This window comes from Solanum tuberosum, unplaced genomic scaffold (genome assembly GCF_000226075.1).
Source record: "Solanum tuberosum cultivar DM 1-3 516 R44 unplaced genomic scaffold, SolTub_3.0 scf00042, whole genome shotgun sequence".
Classification (NCBI taxonomy): Eukaryota; Viridiplantae; Streptophyta; class Magnoliopsida; order Solanales; family Solanaceae; genus Solanum; species Solanum tuberosum.
The window spans coordinates 1,915,579-1,924,331 of NW_006238967.1; positions in this window are offsets into that span (position 1 = coordinate 1,915,579).

The following is an 8,753-nucleotide window of genomic DNA, read 5'->3' on the forward strand; positions in this document are numbered from 1 at the left end:
ATTTGAATTAATAGTTTGCTATTTCATACAATTTTTCCTAATTTCATTGACACATCTTTAGTTAATTAGAGTCCTATATATACCCTCTAAACTCATTTTGTGCACTTTTTGTGCTGATATGCCATTTTCAATCAAGTAAGTTACTTTATACGTGTGTAATTTGTTTTTGTTTTTAAAAAAAAATAATATTTTTGACCCTTTTTCCTTTTAAAAAATAATAATTATGGGTTTACATCTATCATTTATTGCAATTCTTATAATTTTTTACATATAAAACTTATAATCTACGGTATTAAAATGAATCTGTTACCCTTTGAACTACATCGACTGTAACGATCTAATTCTGTCGTTAGGGAAAAGTCAATGGAGAAAGAGTTGGGGTCAGAAAATTTTTCGTAGTAACTTGGAATTTTCCAACCTAGTCCAGATTTGGGCGAAATTGGAGTCAGTAAAGTTTAGGGAAATCTGGTAACAATTGGGTGATGTAATTATGATTTTGATTACATGAGTGGATAGCTAAGACATTAAGAAACCCGTACGACTTTACAGAATCAAATTCGGGCGAGTAGAACTCCCGAAAATGATCTTAGCGTGAATGGGTGGTCTTTGAATGTCAAGGGTTGAAGGTGTGTTGTGAAATGGGGACTTGGAATTCAAATTTCAGCATTCTGTCTTCGTGCATGCCGCCGTAGCGGGATTGATGCCGCTGTAGCGGGGCCTCTATAGCGGGACAGACGCGACTTAAATAGGGTAAAACCCCCCAAAAACTTTATTTTCTGCAAAAGTTCGTTCTTGAGAGCTAAGAAACGACCAAGGGCTATTTCTTGAAGGTTTTCCACCTCTTTTAGCACTAAAGGTAAGGATTTTACTCCCCTAATCTATTTTTTGATCCGTAGAATGTAAAGTCATGGGTAATTATCGATGGGGGAGGTTTCATCTAGGAATTATGGTGGAAAAACCGCTAATCTGGGTATAGGGATCAAGGGTTTGGTCTAGGGCTATTGAGTTTGTTATAATCCAGATAATTAAACCTTTGATTGTTGATCCTTATGTATAAATTGTTGTTTGTAGATCTAGAACAAGCGGAGAGAATCCGGAATGGGAAGATTCAAGTGTCTTAGGGGATTCAAGCTTGGATTCAAGGTAGGTGATGGTTGTGATTTCATGTTGGTGTGATATATGTTTGTAATTGCTCATTATAATGCATGTATGTATGCGAATGTAGTATTATTGATCACCCTAATAGTAAATGAGGATAATTGAATAAATGTATGCCATGAATCACCTCTTGTTGTATGATTGTGAGAATATACATTGTGATTGTGATTGTGGTTTGTTAAATGGATCGGGTGTTACGTTTCAACACTAACTTGGATCGGTTGCCACGTTCCGGCATAAATATGGGATCGGTTTCCACGTTCCGACATAATTATGGGATCGGTTGCCATGTTCCGACATAAACATTGGATCGGGTATCACGCACTGGTACACTAACAGTTTGGGTATGGGTTCCATGAGAGGACCATTGAATTGGGTTCCATTAGAGGACTATTGAATTGGGTTCCGTGAGAGGACCATTGAATTGTGTTGTGTATCTACTTGTGATGATTTCGTTCATAGCTAATGATGATTGATATTGGAAGACAGTATATTGCTCTAAAATGATAACCAATGTGTATTATTGAGAACATGGAATGCTACATTGATCCTGAAAAGATGACTAATATTGTATATGTTCGGTATATGCCTGTTTATAATGTTGTGGTTACTTGCATGTGTTTCACTTATTGGGATAGCCACGTGATCCTACCAGTACACTGTGGTTGTGTACAAATACTGCACTTGCTTGTTCTTTGTTGAGTACATGACATCTTCAGGCGGCTATTGATAAACCTCAGCTAGGTGACTATTGAGCGTGACCGGATTTAAGGGTGAGCCAGTTTTTTCAGGCTGCCATGAATCTTTCTTGTTTAAGTCCACTCTTTTCGGACTCAGACTATTTGTTTAAGGTGTTGTTTAGTTTCGGGGTTGTACCTCTTATTCTTTGACTTGTCATTAGTAGAGTTTTGGTACAATGACTTTCAGGTTCTAGGGGTTGAATTTTCTCATTAGTTTGGTTTGTTAATTGTTTAAACTTTTGGAGTTTATGGGGACTCCATTTTTATTGTCATTTAAACCTGCTTCCATATCTTTAAATGCATAGTATTTGGTTAAGTTATGTAGTTGGGTCATAGTAGTGGTTCTCCCACCGGAGCGTTAGTATGGGTGTCAATCACGATGATCTGGGTCGTGACTCATTGTACCAAAACGAGTCTAGTAGAGTCTTGCGGAATTGTACGATGAAGTCTGTACTTTTATTCGAGAGGCTATATGACTTTAGGAAAAACTCATTTCTTCTACTCCTTCGTGCTATGACTTGAATCCAATTGATATATGAGAGATACAAATTGGTATATTTCCTCCTTCACTCTATGGTCCGAACTAGAGCAACAAAAACGGTAACACCATCACTAGCAAGAGAGGATGTGTATAGACTACCGACAATTGAATAGGGTCACCATTCAGAACAAGTATCCATTGCCTCAGATAGATGTCCTTTTTGACCAATTGCAAGGTGCATAGGTTTTCTCTAAGATTGATTTAAGGTATGGTTACCATCATTTAAAGATTGAGGTGGTTAAGAATTGGGTTCGACCAAGTTCTATGATTGCATTAGCAGTTTTGTGGGGCTCGCTAGCTATTATTGTCGCTTGTGATATGAGTTGAGTTCAATTGGTATCTCCCGATTCCAATTGGTATTTCCCAATTCCAATTGGTATCTCAACGAAGTGAACTAGACGTCGTAGTCCTGACTGAAGGGACACACGCAAGTTAATTGGAACTAAAAAGGTTCCAATTGGTATCTGGCCTTAGGGGCCGTATAAGGCATAGATGATCAGTAATGGTCGTCTATGGAATGAACCAATTAAAGAATTTAGACTTGTCTGCAAGTTGTAACTGCTTGAGTATCATGAAACTTGTTGTGAAAAGAAAGTCATCACGAGATTAAGTGCACGGGTCTAGATAAATTACGATGTGATTCGTAAGAGAGAAATATGGACGTGCATTGCTACCAACTGATAACCGTGTGAGAGTTTGGGTGTATCCTGGGGATATGTGTGTGGTAGTGTTAAAACAATGTAAAATGATTCTAAAGTGCATACCTCGTTGGGTTAACCAGAGGGAGACAATGATTGTCCTAGCTAAAGGGATTTTCTTAAACCTAGTTATAGCCGGGGAATCTAAGGGAAATATAGAAAAGTGAGGAAGCCCAGAAATTGTTGGCAGAGGTTATGTTTTCGTCAGGGTCGCTGGGGTGGGATTTTACCCGCCACGGCGAGAGCGCCAGTGCGGGATTTCTCCCTCCAGAGTGGGACAGGGCGAGACATAATCTCTGCCCTATGTCCCCTGTTTTCCCCTAGTCACAATTATGGACCCGAATCGTACCGGAACTAACCCCCGCGATCTAATTCAGTGTTCAACAATCAAATATAAGTTATAAAGTGTGTTAAAATTGTGGAGAACCTGGGCATATGAGGAGGAAATCAGCGAGGCCGAGGAGGCCGGGAAAATGGTAATGCAAGTAGAGGAGTAGTACAGCCGGGCGAGGAGGTTGCCCGTCAAGATAACAGGGCTCAGTATGCCTTTCGGGCAAAACCGAGGCTGAGGTGTCTGATGTAGTGGTCACAGGTACTATGCTTATTCATGACCAGATGACTAATGTGTTGTTTGATTCAGGTTCTACTCATTCTTATGTGTCCATTCAGTTTGCCTTGGGATTGGTATGAATTGTGATATACTTGATGCTCCCATCCATGTTTCTACCCCAGTTGAAGAGTAAGTCATAATCACCCACCAATGTGTATCGTGATGTCCTATTGTGGTTATGGATTTTCAGAATTGGATTGATTTGGTTATGATGTATATGACTGACTTGATATAATCTTAGGCATGACTTGGTTGTCCCCTTATTATACCGAGCTTAATTGTAATACTAAGTCGGTAACTCTAGAGATCCTCGGTAGGGAAAGATTAGAGTTGGAAAGGGTGTACAAGCCTAAGCTAGTTAAGATCATATCCTCCATTCGGTCTAGGAAACTAGTAGGGCATGGTTGTTTGGCTTATTTGGCTCATGTTTGGGATGTTGAGGTTGAGTCTCCCTCTATTGAGTCTGTTCCGATGGTGTCTGAGTTTAAGAAAGTGTTTCCTATGGATTCGCCTGGTATGCCTCCGGATAGAGATATAGATTTCTGCATTGACTTGGAAACTGACACTCGCCCCATTTCCATCCCTCTGTATCGTATGTATCCAACAGAATTAAGAGAGCTTAAGGCTCAAATCCAAGAGCTTTTTGATAAGGTTTCATCTGTCCTAGTACTTCCCCGTGGGATGCTCCTGTCTTGTTTGTTAAGAAGATGGAGGGTAGTATGAGGACTGGTGTTTTTATCTTAAACCATAAATGAGTGGATTAATACGGGAATGACAAGCTTATGGATAAAGAAAGTCCCATTGAGTATACTTGGGTGGAAGCAATTGAAGATGTTAGTATAAAGTGCGTATAAAAATGGGGTTAGTCCTTTGAAATTGATGAGTGTGCCTAAGTTTGAGGTGTCATGTTGATGAAAAGGTTGACTTCGTAGTGATAATCAGTGTTGACTAAGCATAATGGTAATAAGAGTTTGTGATGGGATGCAACTATATAATAAGATTGCAGTGAAGTGAATTTGGGTAGTAATTATGACTTGCAAGTATCTAAGGTTGTGGTTTCCTAATATTTGGTGAGTAATGTGGTTGCATGGAAGGTTTTAAGAGATGGTGGGACACCACTCGAATAGAATTTAAAAGAGCTAGAGTTATAATAAAGGAAAATATAGTGGAATGTAGTACATCCTTTAGAGAGAAGCTAGAGGAAGAATGTTTTGTTTGATTGCAAAGGTTGAAGAGATATCTTCAGAAGGGTAGATAATTGGGTTCAGAGATGCGTGATTTCATTTGTTTTGTTATGGCTATGGTAATAGTGTCACAAGTCCTTCAGATTGGTTAAAAACTATTGGAAAGGACTTGAGGAAGGAGTGGATAGACATTAGCTCGAGTGTGATGATAAGTGTTTTGTCTCTGTTTTGAGTTTAGTAAGGAGTAGGATCAAGTTTTTAGCAAAAGGTATTGTAAGATTAATGGAGAGGCGATCAATGATAAGCGAAGATCCATGAATTCATAAAAAATTTCAAGGTATAAGCTAATGTTGAGAGATAAGGGGATTGTGTTATACAGTTGAATTTACAATTCAGATTTTTCATTGTAAGTCTACATTCGTGGTGATGTATTCTGTCAAGGTATGAAACTGCAAGGTGAGAAATGATCAATTGTATCAGGTATTGAACCTTTGAAAGGATTTACAGTTGGCTTGAGTCGTAAAGTTTATTACTTTTGATTGTTAAAGTATCTAAGGAAGATTTTCATTTAAAAAGTGTTGGTTTAGAGTAAGGTAAATGGTCAGAGTGTTCATTATGGTTGTTAGTAATGAGAGTGTGGACTTCAGTGGAATGATGTGAGGAGTATGTGGAGTCAATTGAATGGGGATGACTGGTATCGACTCTTCATAGGAAAACCTTTAGTGTTATTCCGTGAAATGCTTACGTGACCATCTATTTCGTTTTGTACACGGTAGCGATTATGTTTCACTAGCTATAATTACGCGTGTTTTCACTTTTGTGGGTGGATCCCTAGTGGTGGATCATGGGTGCCAACCCTACGATGTTCCCTTAATTGAGTGGAAAGATTGGGAAGATTTGGTTATTCCAAATGACATATTTGGTGTTGTCTTGGAGTTGTTAAATTAATTAGTGGTTCTACATGTACCACCTTGCTTATGAGAATTCCTAGAGGAGCTACCATGCGAATTCGTGGTTGTTCGACAATCTTAATATTCATTTTATCGTCGAGGTCATGTATCGATTTTGTGTGGTTGAAGGTGGGAATCATTGGGTCCAATTCTATTGTTCTTAAGAGGTAATCTACAATTTCTAAATCTAGCATTTTGATAGTATTGTTGGAGGGTTTGTATGCTTGGACATATCCTTCGATGAGTATTTGATTTCTAAAGACCAAAATTTTTATAACTTAAACTCATGGGAAATTGGGTTCTGAGATGGAGATGTTCATAAGAACTATGATTATTTGGTATTATGATTGTGTGTTGGTTGGTTCAGGTTCCCCTCTAATTGTGTTGAGTTTTGATCTAGGATTTTATCATGGTTATGTGAGAAAGGATTCGTCCTGATGTTTGTGTCAAAGTCCTTGATAACATGTTGCAGACATGTCTACAATCAACTTTGGTGGTTATAGGGAATATCGTTGTTGTTAGTTAAGTGCACATACAACAATAATTATCACTTGGGTACTGTGATGACTTCATTGAGGCATTGTATAGAAGGATGTGTAGGTATTCAATTGGTTGGTGACAAAAATTATATCATAAAGTGAGTCTCAGTTGTGTTAGACAAGACCTTCTGTATTAAGAAGAACCGGTTGAAATTCTTGATCTCGATATCCGGAAGCTAAGGACATGTGAGACAAGTATCCCATGTTGTTTAGCGATTCAAGTAGTACTCTATCCTTACTTTAGCCAATCTTCCCTAGTTGATCACTCGGGGAGAGTGATGGGTAAATTAGTATCTATTGTAACGACCTGATTCCGTCGTTAGGGAAAAGCCAATGGAAAAACAGTTGGGGTCAGAAAACTTTTCATAGTAACATGGAATTTCCCAACCTAATCCAGCTTCGGACGAAATCGGAGTTAGTAAAGTCTAGGGAAATATGGTAACAATTGGGTGATATATTTATGATTTTGATTACATGAGTGGATAGCTAAGACGTTAAGGAATCTGTATGACTTTACAAAATCGAATTCGGGCGAGTAGAACTCTCGAAAATAATCTTAGCGTGAACAGGTGGTCTTTGAATGTCAAGGGTTGAAGGTGTGTTGTGAAATAGGGACTTGGAATTCAAATTCCAGCATTTTGTCTCCGTGCATGCCGCCGTAGCGGGATTGATGCCGCTGTAGCGGGATGGGTCCCGCTACAGCGGACAGACGCGACTTAAATAGGGTAAAACCCCCCAAAAACGTTATTTTCTGCAAAAGTTCATTCTTGAGAACTAAGAAATGACCCAGGTCTATTTCTTGAAGGTTTTCCACCTCTTCTGGCACTAAAGGTAAGGATTTTACTCCCCTAATCTGTTTTTCGATCCGTAGAATGTAAATTCATGGGTAATTATCGATAAGGGAGGGTTTGATCTAGAATTATGGTGGAAAAAGCCCTAATCTGGGTATGGGGATCAAGGATTTGGTCTAAGGTTGCGGTTGCCACGTTCCGGCATAATTATGGGATCAGTTGCTACGTTCCGGCATAAACATTGGATCGAGTATCACGCACCGGTACACTAACAGTTTGGGTGTGGATTCCATGAGAGGACCATTGAATTGGGTTTTATGAGAGGACCATTGAATTGAGTTCTGTGAGAGGATCATTGAATTGTGTAGTTTATCTACTTGTGATGATTTTGTTCATATCTAATGATGATTGATATTGGAAGACGGTATGTTGCTCTAAAATGATAATCAATGTGTATTATTGAGAACGTGGAATGCTACATTGATCCTGAAAAGATGACTAATATTGTATATGTTCGGTATATGCCTGTTTATAATATTGTGGTTACTTGTATGTGTTTCACTTATTGGGATAGCCGCGTGATCCTACCAGTACACTGTGGTTGTGTACTGATACTGCACTTGCTTGTTCTTTGTTGAGTACAGGGCATCTTTAAGCGGCTATTGATAGGCCTCAGCTAGGTGACTATTGAGCGTGACCGGATTCAACGGTGAGCCAGTTTTTTCAGGCTGCCATGAATCTTTCTTGTTTAAGTCCACTCTTTTTGGACTCAGACTATTTGTTTAAGGCGTTGTTTAGTTTTGGGGTTGTACCCCTTGTTCTTAGATTTGTCGTTAGTAGAGTTTTGGTACAATGACTTTCAGGTTCTATAGGTTGAATTTCCGCATTAGTTTGATTAGTTAATTGTTTAAACCTTTGGAGTTTATGGGGACTCCATTTTTATTGTCATTTAAACTTGCTTCCGTATCTTTAAATGCGTAGTATTTGATTAAGTTATGTAGTTTGGTCGTAGTAATGGTTCTCCCACCGGAGGGTTAGTGTGGGTGCTAATCACGACGGTCTGGGTCGTGACATCGACCCCTACCTAAAACATAATATTAAGGTTTGAGTTTTGTTTATGTAATTCTTCGTTATCTAAACATACACTGATTCTATCTATATATCTATATATATATATATATAGAGAGAGAGAGAGAGAGAACCAAAAACAAAATATTGGTTAGAATAATTTGAATACTTATAGAAAAAAGGAAATATTGCGTACTCATTACTCAGTAGTATAGTTATATTTAATTTCCTTTTTAATCTCAACAAACTATTTGTATAATATATTACAATTAATGTATCCGGATGAAACTTATGTATCCGAATGACTGATATTTGAAGGGATTTTTGTAAAATAGAAAAGAGTAGGAATATAATGTAATTTAGGTCTTACACTAGATATTTATGTAAGTTATACAATATAAATCATGGTATATTATACATGTTATAAAATAAAAATGGATAACTAAACTAATTAAATTGAGAAGGAAAGAGGTG